The sequence below is a fragment of the Oncorhynchus clarkii genome, chromosome 19, assembly GCF_045791955.1.
Source record: "Oncorhynchus clarkii lewisi isolate Uvic-CL-2024 chromosome 19, UVic_Ocla_1.0, whole genome shotgun sequence".
Lineage (NCBI taxonomy): Eukaryota > Metazoa > Chordata > Actinopteri > Salmoniformes > Salmonidae > Oncorhynchus > Oncorhynchus clarkii.
The window spans coordinates 18,863,762-18,875,847 of record NC_092165.1 but is presented as its reverse complement, the minus strand read 5'-3'; the positions used below and the strand labels follow the sequence as shown (position 1 = coordinate 18,875,847).

Below are 12,086 nucleotides of genomic sequence, written 5' to 3'. Positions count from 1 at the left end.
GATATTTTTAAAGTACTGGACAGCTTTGTGACATCAAATGGACTTTGGTGGTCAAGATGTGTTGGTATCTGTACTGATGACGCAAAAGCCATGACAGGGAGACATAGTGGAGTGGTAAGCAGTTGCAAGCAGTTGCTCCCAACGCCACTTGGGTCCACTGCAGCATCCACCGAGAGGCTCTGGCTGCCAAGGGAATGCCTGACAGCTTGAATGTCATTTTGGACCCTACAGTGAAAATGGTTAACTTTCTTAAAGCAAGGCCCCTGAACTCTTGTGTATTTTCTGCATTATGCAATGATATGGGCAGCGACCATGTAACGCTTTTACAACATACAGAAGTGTGCTGGTTATCAAGGGGCAAAGTATTGACACGTTTTTTTTTTTATTGAGAGACGAGCTTAAGGTTTTCTTTACTGACCATACTTTTCACTTGTCTGACCACTTGCACTTGTTTTGTTGGTTTCTCACACAACTGGTCTATCTGGGTGATGTTTTTTCTTGCCTGAATGATCTGAATCTAGGATTCCAGGGACTCTCCACAATTACATTTAATGTGCGGGACAAAATTGAGGCTATGATTAAGAAGTTGGAGCTCTTTTCTGTCTGCATTAACAAGGACATCACACAGGTCTTTCCATCATTGTATGATTATTTGTGTGCAAATGAACTCAAGCTTACGGACAATGTAAATAATGTGATATAGTGAAGCACCTGAGTGAGCTGGATGCGCAATTATGCAGGTACTTTCCCAAAACGGACGACACAAACAGGATTCGTCATCCCTTTCATATCTGGCCTCCAGTCCACTTACCGATATCTGAACTAGAGAGCCTCATCAAAATTGCAACAAGCTGTTCTGTGAAAATGTAATTTAATCAGAAGCCACTGCCAGATTTCTGAATAGGGAGCGCTCTGAGTTTCTTGCCTTGGCAAATCGCGCTGTTAAGACACTGATTCCCTTTGCAACCATGTACCTATGCGAGAGTGGATTCTCAGCCCTCACTAACATGACAACGAATACAGGCACAGACTGTGTGTGGAAAATTATTTAAGACTGAGACACTCTCCAATACAACCCAACATTGCAGAGTTATGTGCATCCTTTCAAGCACACCCTTCTCATTAACCTGTGGTGAGTTATTCACAAATAAGGTTTTATATGTAAGATGGCTAATTAGAGAGCAAAATTATTGATTATTATTATATTAATATTTGTGCCCTGATCCTATAAGAGCTCTTGGTCAATTCCTACGAGCCGGGTTGTGACAAACACTCACACTCATTCTTATGTTTAATAAACACATCATATAGTGTGTGTGTGTGGCAGGCTTACAATGATGGCAAAAAAACAACATTTGAGAGTGAGCTGACCCCGGTGGTAGAGGAGGTACTCAGCTGGAGGTTGAATGTTTGAAGGGGTACGGGACTATAAAAAGTTTGGGAACCACTGCTCTACACTTAGTGTAGTCATTAAGCATTAACAACTTGATATATTTTCTCTGCGCTTCCCAACTTTCAATGCAACATTTCCATGACTACAGGGGCCTATTCCAAACATTAAAGGGGGACAAAATACTTTGAATGAATTGGGGGGGGAATTGGGGTGGCAGCGTAGCCTAGTGGTTAGAGCGTTGGACTAGTAACCGGAAGGATGCAAGTTCAAATCCCTGAGCTGCCCCCAGCCGTCATTGAAAATAAGAATTTGTTCTTAACTGACTTGCCTAGTTAAATAAAAATTCCACACCAGCATAGGTCAAAAATATATTTGTTAAGTCAGATTGTTCTGGCAATTCTCACATAGTAACATTGGGAGGAAGGATGTTTGACATAATTTTTACACTTGTATCACAAACAAGTTTGGGAGAAAATCATGATGAAAGTGGCAATTTTAGGCCCTTTTTAGACCTATACATTCCTCCTCTAAGCCCCTTCGATCTCTGAGCCGTACATGATACAGACATTGGTGTCATTATACTTGTGTTCTGTCGAACATGGTGAATATCTAGGTTCAGAAGTCAAAATGTTCACATATTCCTTTATTCAACGTGAAATCTCTGATCTTCTATTTCAGCTCATGAAACGGGACCTACACCTTGATATTATTGTTCAGACTTGTTTTGATCAGTCATGTTGGATCCCTTACTAAAAAGTAGCTGTCGGTCTTTCTCACAGGAGCCTAATTACGATGTTGATAAATATTGTTGTGTTGTTCGATCGCTCTCTTTTTCTCTGCAGTTAATTAAGTTGTTGATAATTAATACAAATGACCTGATATCTCCTCTCTATATCAGCAGCCACTGAGTTGGCTGTGAGTGTGCATGGGCAGTTAGTACATTGTGGACGAGTTCCCAGAGCGCTTTAACCAGCTGGAACTGCTGAAGACCCACGACCACCTGATCCCCCGCGGAGCATGGGAGACGAGGAGGAGGGGGGGGGGGAGTGAAGACTGGTATCAGCAGGAGGAGGAGGAGGGGGGAGTGAAGACTGGTATCAGCAGAAGGAGGAGAAGCTGATGCTGTGGGTGGCGGAGAATAACAGAGGGAGTGTGACGCACTAGGGCTGGGAATTGCCAGGGACCTCGCGATACAATGTTTTCATGATACTTAGGTGCCAATATGATATGTATTGTGATTCGCACGATTCTATGTGTTGCTGATTCGATACTGTGATTTAATTGGGATTTGATATTCCAAACATATTGCTCACCATATGTCTGCTGCAGAGGGACAAGAGAGAGCCATGAGAAAACAAGTTTTGGCCAGTCATGGAAAGAAAAATGCTGACAACAAGTATGAATTATGAATGAATGTTTACTTAATAATTTGCAGTTTACCCAGAGAGACCTGTGACCGTGAAAAGCTTTATTAAAAGTGTACAACAAGTTTTGGCGTTGACCCTGCTATCCTGGAGCTGGTCATCAGGTGCTCATAGTTGACCTATTTTGCACACCACAGCCTATCATGAGACGTCCATTTTCTTCGTCACTGGAAGAGTTTGATATCATGGGCCAATATGTATAGAAAGGTTTGTTCAAATCCAAAGTGGTGTAAAAGTGACTGAGCATGAGCTGTGAGATCACTTGCTTAAGATTGGAACAGAACAGAGCGGTAAGCTTTGGATTACTGTGTGTGTCCTTGTTTGTGCGTGTGTCATGATGTGTCTCACTGGTATCGCCCACAGCCAGAGAGGTGGTGAGATTTTAACAAATGGAAGGGGGGAGGGGAGGGAGAAAGATAATTCTCTAGAGCTCTTGTTTGTTCCCCCTGTCAAAACTGTGCAGAAATAACTTTAAATCTCCATCTCTCAGGGAATCCAGAGGCAAGAACAGATTTTTATGAAATGCATCTGCCTTTCGGCTGTTTCATGATATGTTGAAGAGTTCGATAAAGGTCAGTTAAAATGCAAATATTCTCTCTGCCTCTTTAAGCTGCCGACGGTCAAGCGGCTGCTCTCGGTTGACCCCTTGCTTGCGCATTGCCAGGACGAGGACGGCTATACTTCGTTGCACCATGCGGCCTACGGAGGCCACGCCGCCACGGCCTCTACCCTGCTGCCAGCGGGCACCGAAGTTAACTCCCGCACTGCCGACGGCTGGACGCCCCTACACGGCGCCTGTCGCTGGGGCCACGGCGCCACCGCAGCCCTCATGTTGAGCCAAGGGGCGGAGCTGTACGCCCAGCCCAACGGTGGCCTCACAGCGCTCCACCTAGCTGCCTCCCACCCTGGACAGGGCTCCGCCCACACGCTGGAGTTCCTCCTATCGCTGTGCTCCATCAAGGCGGAGCTTCAGAGCAAAAGCTAGGAGAAGGCCAGTGAAATCACTAGCCGAAGTGGACCGCATGACTTCCTGTTTGAGATGGCGGAGAACTGTAACAGCGTGCTGTCTCCCCGGTGACCCCCCCCCACCCCCCCACCCCCCCCACACACACATACATCAGCCCTCCTTTCCCTCTACCCAGGGGACTTCATGGAAGAGAAGATAGTGTTCCAAGAAGTGTCTTATGAACATATGAACAGTCATGTACACCACCACATTGTCTTTCTTTGCAGTCCTGGGAGGAAACATCAATTATCAGTATGATGACAGTTTCTCTTATGTGTCCTCTGCACGCTTTATTTGTCCCAAATGCCAACATATTCTGTACATAGTGCACTACTTTTGGACCCTTCCCTGGTCAAAACCAGTGCACTATGTAAGGGAATTAGGGTGCCATTTGGGATGCAGACCCTAATATCCGTGTACTTGGAATGGGTTGAAATGAACTGGTCCAATTAGCATCCTCTCAGAAACGGGGAGATTTTAGCATGGAAACCCACACCGTCAGACACTGTACTTTGGATTAGGTCATCTTGTGATTGGTCGAAGGTGATCCAACTCATCCAATTGCTGACATACATTTATTTTTTTGAATGTCCGTCATTACAGACGCAGGCTCAAATGGGTTTCAACGGTGGGATGACTAATATTGTGAAATGAAGGAGATCAGTTTGGGTTCCAGGCTAAATAGAGTGTGCTGGAGTAATGTTTTTCATTGGTTTCTGAGCATTTGGGCTGTATTCAACTCATCTATTGAATTGATTGTCGAGTGTTATGGCCATTAGAAAAATAATTATTCATTTTAATGCCATGGTTACAGCTCATTTGTTAGTCATCCAAATGTCATCCGTGCTCGCTGTAGAAATACAAATACAATCAGTATACATTGGACCAGGTATGTTTTCACTTAATGCCTTTGAATGTCCCATCTCCCTTTAAAAATAAGGGCCATCATTTTGATAGCGCTTAACCAAACCCAACCCGAGGACATTATTCAGAACCGCGTTAATTTCCAAATGTTTGTTTTCCCCCGGGATGTCCATGAGAAGATGTCTAAAGTGTGCCTACGCCCTGCGCACAGTCAATTCAAAAAGCATAGTGCCCAAACGGCGGTGTTTCAAACTCGCTTGGGATGAAGTGCTGTCCCATGTTATGGCAACTTGTGGTTGTTTTTGATAAGATCACCTTGATCACCTATTATTTGATCTTAAAATGGGTAGTCAGACCTGTCACTATCCAGCCGTGCTACAAAGGACGGAAGTATGGTCATCAAAAGGTCACTAGAGGTAAGCAGAAGGAGAGTCAATCCTCTGCGGTGACGTTTCCCCTATGTACAGATCTAGGATCAGCTTCCCCTCCCTCTATCCCAACTCAACCATCATTGGGGTCAATGCGGAATTGACCCAAGATCATTGTCTAGGGGCAACTTCAGCCTACTCTGAGGGTCAACTTTGAGCGTGACAGTTTAACTTCTAATTAATTTTTTTTTTTTTTTACATATTCGGCTACCCTCAACTTTAAAGTGCAACTGAATATAATAACCAACTTCTCGGGTTGAAAACGGCCTATGTAGTATCAATATTAGTCAAACGTTTATTCCAGTGGCAAAACTGACTGAAGTATAAGTAGGATCATTTTGATCATATAAGCCAGTATATTCCAAAACAGAGTTTTGTGAGATCTGTGTAACGGAGTTCGTCATGACTTTACATGAGGGTTGGGTTTGGATTACAAACATGCCCACTTTCCCACAAACACAAGATGGTAGAATAGTCATGAGCAGAGAAACAGCTGCGCTGATTGCGCTCCATCCAATCATAGCAGCCAGAATCTACAGACATTGGGCTTGTTCGACATTGCAGACGACAGTGCAAGCAACTGCCGACTGATCTACAAATCATTTAGCACCGTAAATAACTACTCATTGTTATTTGTAGAGCAGTCAGTCACCACAATGCATCATGGATACGATGCTCTCGAACACTGTTATTGAGACAGACCTGCCCATTACGCAGCGCCACAGACTTTGTTTACATAAGACAACCCATGTTATGTTGCTGAAAGAACACTTGGCCTCTAAGCCCTTTATGGGGTGGCCAATTTGCTCATGTTTTTGATAGTGATCACTTGTGTCTGCCACATTTTTTGGGGGCAAAAGGAGAATTGAGATGATGCACTGCCACTTCTCAATATTCCATTTGCGAGCAGTGACTTGTTTTGTAACATGATTTGCTATCAAACACTGCCAGACAGACACACTGGATAGTGAGAAAGTTATAAAAAAAAAATGTAAAACGTCCCGAAGCACACACATGGCCCCTCGCAAGTGACTTGATAAGCTGATTTAGCTGACCTGGCCTGGCTGCTCAATGTGCCTGCTAGCTACAACTAGCTTCATTGACAAATAAACTGTATGCAGGGCACTGGCTAGTTTTTCATGCACATTTACTTACTTGAGAAATACTGCACCAAACAACTTCGCTAGGTGTAAAATTGTGCTATTAAGACCTTGGCAAAAGCGTCAAAATTAATGACAGATTTCTTCATTTTCCTCTATTTGGAGGAAGCGAGTGACTGTTGTTGCTACGGTGACTCGGGAGGGACAAAACAACAGTAAGTGCCAGGGTACGATGTGCGAACACAACACACCCACATCGAACCACTCCCCCAAGACCCAAATCTCGTGTTTTTTTGGTAATTAAGCACCAGAAAAACACAATGCAGAATCCTTGTGTTCAGTCAGTCCCCCTTTAATTAAGCAGCATATCTTCAAACCCCAGAACTTCTCTACGACTCCATCAATATCTGTGAGACGGGGCTGATGTCTGTGAGACGGGGCTGCACATTCAATCGCAAGATAATTGTCCTGTCTGTTTAAAAAGTTGGGTTACTTTGTGCACAGCGAGTGCAACTACAAGTACATAAGATCTGAGTGACTTCTACCTGTTGTCATGGGAACTGGGAGAGTCTGCTGTTCTGCGGTACATCTGTGGGCGCAGCCATGTTAAAATACTCAACACTCACACTGTCCTGTTTCCTCCCACACACACACACACACACACACACCCATACACACACACACACACAACCCTAGCCCTTGGGTATTTATGTACAAAGGATTGTTTGTACCTACAGTCCATTAGCCTTTCAAATGCCTGGGCACTAAGGGGATAGGGAATGCAAATGGATTTGGAATCGAGCAGCTGCAATATAATGGACCCTGGGTCATACTAATTAGGGCACACCGTATCAAAATGTTTTGCAACGGAAAACTAAAATTTCTTATTGGACAAGTTAAGATAGTACATCCCCATTTTTGTCCGTTTCCCTCCATTTTGGGCCTAGTGTATACAACCCTGCTACTGTTGAGGTAAGGCCTCTCAGATATGACCCAAAATGGCTATTTGACCCCTGTTTGTTTCTGTGTGAGAGCAGAGAAGTGGGGTGAAGTTGTCCCTAGATGCTGATCTTGTGTCAGTTTTGCATTTTCCCCACTAATGGTTAAGGTTAGGATTGGGGGGGAGCTGAACCTAGATCTGTACCTAAAGGATACTTCACCTTGGCGTGAGAGCAGAGGGACTAACAGCCCTCTGCTCTCATGTTTGACTGTGAGATGCAACTGATATGCTAAACAGTAGAAGCCCTGCGACTTCTTCAAGGTGCTCGTTCAGATAGCAACCTCTGAATATGCATGTTAAAACTGCACATTTGAAAAGAAAATAAATCAAGCTTGATCGTTGTTTAATGTCTGCTGAACCTTTTGCTGCTCATTGACAAGTTGACAATCCATGCTCGCTGTGAAAAGACTTTGTTCAAATCTCCGTTTTCAATCTTCATAGTGCATGTGCAAATTGGAACGAGCAATACATGAACCTCGTCTGGTTCCTTCTCCGATTGAGACCGGTATGCTTTGACTGTGAGATGCAAAGCAGCACCACTTCAAAACTTGACACATTTTTATCCCTAAAATTGCTTTACACAACTGTCTTTTTCAAAGTTCTTCCTTCAGGATACTCTTCTAATGTAGCAGATCCCACAACTACGCTAGGAGAAAGCTTGTCTGTGTGCCAAATGGCAACTTATTTCCTTTATAGTGCATTACTTTTTGTACTTTTTTAAACTTTTACCCCTTTTTCTCCCCAATTTCGTGGCATCCAATTGTTGTAGTAGCTACTATCTTGTCTCATTGCTACAACTCCCGTACGGGCTCGGGAGAGAAGAAGGCTGATGCGTCCACAACCCAACAAGCCGTACTGCTTCTTAACACATCCTTAGCGCATCCAACCCAGAAGCCAGCCGCACCAATGTGTCGGAGGCTACACCGTGCCCCTGGCAACCTTGGCTAGCGCGGCCGGCCTGCCACAGGAGTCGCTGGTGCGCGATGAGACAAGGAGATCCCTACCGACCAATCCCTCCACTAGGCCAATTGTGCGTCGCCCCACGGACCTCCCGTTCGCGGCCGGTTACGACAGAGCCTGGGCGCGAACCCAGGGACTCTGATGGCACAGCTGACGCTGCAGTACAGCGCCCTTAACCACTGCGCCACCCGGGAGGCCCCTAGTGCATTACTTTTGACCAGCCATTATGGGGCTCTGCACTAAAAGGGAATGTTGCACAAAAAATAGGGTGCCATTTGGGGCGGACCCTTTGCCACGTCATGCAAACGAAGCATTCAAGCTGCATTTGTGAAGTCGATCGCAAAGATTTCCTATGTAAGGGATTAAAATTTGACTAAACCACAGAGCCTACGGAAGGTTGCAGGATACTAATGGGCACTAGCTAGATCTGTTTGGCATAACTCGCATCTCGAAATTAAACATGGAAACCCTACACACACAGATTCCTAATGTCCTTGAGTGATCAAGCATCATGTAGAACCCCGACTTCAAACAGGCAGAGGTTGGCTTTGAAGAGTAATCGCAGGGGAGATCAGCTTTAATATTGCAGAAAGATTGTGGGTTCTATCAATGTAATTGTCTTCATCATTTCCCATCCCCCATACATATTTTAAAAACATTTGACTTCTTTATTATTTCCCCCCAAGCCTACCTCCCCTAATTGGAGTAAACCAATGGACAACAATACTTAGGCATCTACTTCTAGTTTATTAATTGCATTCGGAAAGTATTCAGACCCCTTCCTTTCCCCCACATTTTGTTACGTTACAGTCTTATTCTAAAATATGTTATATAAAAAAAAATCCTTACCAATCTACACACAATACCCCATACAAATGTGAGCAAATGTATAATTTTTTGGGGCTTCTTTACATAAGTATTCAGTCCCTTTGCTATGAGACTCGAAATTGAGCTCAGGTGCATCCTGTTTCCATTGATCATCCTTGAGATGTTTCTACAACTTGATTGGAGTCCACCTGTGGTAAATTCAATTGTTGGAAATGATGTGGAAAGGCACACACCTGTCTATATAAGGACCCACAGTTGACAGTGCATATCCGAGCAAAAACCAAGCCATGAGGTTGATGGAATTGTCTGTAGAGCTCCAAGACAGGATTGTCGGTGCCCAAGAACACAGTGGCCTCCATCATTCTTCAATAGAAGAAGTTTGGAACCACCAAGTTTCTTCCTAGAGTTGGCCACCCGCCCAAACTGAGCAATCGGGGAAGAAGGCCCTCGGTCGGGGAGGTGACCAAGAACCCGATGGTCACTCTGACAGAGCTCTAGAGTTCCTCTATGGAGATGGGAGAACCTTCCAGAAGGACAACCATCTCTGCAGCACTCCACCAATCAGGCCTTTATGGTAGAGTGGCCAAACGGAAGCCACTCCTCAGTAAAAGGCACATGACAGCCCACTTGGAGTTTGCCAAAAGGCACCTAAAAGACTCTCAGACCATGAGAAACAAGATTCTCTGGTTTGATGAAACCAAAATGGAACTCTTTGGCCTGAATGCCCAGGGTCACGTCTGGAGGAAAAACGTGGCACCATCCCTACGGTGAAGCATGGTGACTGCAGCATCATGCTGTGTAGATGTTTTTCAGCGGTAGGGACTGGGAGACTAGTCAGGATAGAGGGAAAGATGAATGGAGCAAAGAGATCCTTGATGAATACCTGCTCCAGATATTTTTTTATATATTTTTTGAATACATTTGCAAAAACATTCTAAAAACCTGTTTTTGCTTTGTCATTATGGGGTATTGTGTGTAGATTGATGAGGGGGGGGGGGGGGGGGGGAGTATTTGAATCAATTTTAGAATAAGGCTGTTACATAACAAAATGTGAAAATGGTTAAGGGGTCTGAATACTTTCCAAATGCGTTGTATTGAAACGTTCAGGTTTCAACAATTTAAGTATATGTTTTATTTAAAATGCACAGGCCTACTCCCTCCAGCTCATTACAAAGTGGTGTGTGATGCACTGATGAAGCCTGCCTTCCGTTGCTGTTTGATGCCGTGTTCAAAACAATGTGCAACTCAGAAATATCCAACTTCCGACTTCAGTGCGTTCAAGATAACTGGGGAGAAAAAACAAGCTCTGACTCATAAAAATAATTTTGAACAGTCCAACTCGGAATTTAAACATCGGGAACTCGGGCCTCTTTCTAGAGCTCTGATTTACAGACCTGAAGATCACTGACGCACCACAAGATGGTGGTGTCTGACAGATTTTCCATTTATAGGCTCTGTATCTGTATGCTGTACACACTAGCCAATTTAATTCCACTAAATGTAGCTAATTAATCTATAGAACGACAAGCATGACCAGTCAAATGTATTTCCATCAATGAATAGGTTTAAAAAAACATTTTTCACCTCCCTAGTGGCGCAGTGGTCTAAGACATCACTACAGACCCAGGTTCGATCCCAGGCTCTGTCACAGCCGGCCGTGACCGGGAGACCCATGAGGCGGCACACAATTGGCCCGGCGTCGTCCGGCTTAGGGGAGGGTTTAGCCGCAAGCTGACTTCGTTTGTCAGGTGTACGATGTTTACTCCAACAAATTGCTAAGGCTGCCTTCCGGGTTTAGCGGGCAGTGTGTCAAGAAGCAGTGCGTCTTGGCAAGTTTGTGTTTCGGGAGACGCATGGCTCTCGACCTTCGCCTCTCCCGAGTCCGTTTGGGAGTTACATTGATGGGACAAGACTGTAACTACCAATTGGAAATCATGGAATTGGGGTAGAAAGTATTAAAAAATATATATTAAAAAAAGTTGCGATGGGATTTTTTCTTCTTCTCCCAACCAATTGTATTGATCAACTTTAGAATTTCTTTAAACGGACGAAAGCCAGCTATTACCGGCTAACAGAAACCCTGGTGTGTTTGTGTGAGAGAGAGCGAGTGTGTTTTTGAAAATGTCTGTGTACGCGTGCATGAGAACTAGGATTGGGCGGTATCCAGATACCTTCATACTGACTTTCCACTAATACCTGCGCTGAACAAGCGGCTCTATTGTCAAACCCAACTGAGCCTCTGTAATCCGAAGGTTAGCACTTAGCTAGATAGCTGACTAGCTACTAAATTAGCAAACCAAATGCACAACTACAGAGTATTTAGCACATTTTAGACAGTTAATTTAATAGTTATAAGATATCTAGCTGGTAAACATTTAGTTATGAGTTCCATACTGTAACTATATAGATCCCTTGGCATGTGCTGCACACTCACAAGGCTCCGGTATCTCGTCGTTGTGCGCTTAAAAAGTAGCTTCAAATAATCAAATGTATTAAAAAACTTCAAATAAATAGGGTTAGGGTTAGAGAGAACTTGTATTTCAACACGTGTGTGTGTGTGCCCTTCAGTTTCTGTGGTTTGGATAAGGACTTTGAAGGGTGTCAAGGAACACGGTGGACATGGCATTACCATGGAGACAGATCTTATGAAATTAGAGTTGGGAAAGCTAGAACATGATAGGATCAATGTTCCATTGTGGTCCTCTATTGGTAGGCAAGTGGCTGCAGGGCAAAACACGGGACATGGACACATGGCGCCGACAGATGGTCGCCTCTCTTCAGGTCCTTAGGAAACTGTGCAGTATTTTTTACAATGTATTATGTCTTACATTGTTAGCCCAGAAAATCTCAAGTGTTATTACATACAGCCAGAAAGAAGTACTGGATACAAAAGCGACGTCAATTTACCGACATTACAACCAGGAATACGACTTTCCCGAAGCGGATCCTTTGTTTGGACCTCCACCCTGGACATGGGATCTTATCCCAGAGGCCGACCCAAAACAACTCGGTCGCCGCAGGAGAGGCAGAGGGAGCGGCCTCCTGATCATCACTAGCCACGTCCCCAGAGCATGCGCAAACCA

General features: G+C 44.3%; 1 pseudogene; it reads left to right on the top strand.

The window, feature by feature from the left end:
* The first annotated feature begins 734 nt into the window (after positions 1–734).
* Positions 735–3,895, top strand: LOC139374430 (ankyrin repeat domain-containing protein 49-like; annotated as a pseudogene).
* The last annotated feature ends 8,191 nt before the right edge of the window (positions 3,896–12,086 follow it).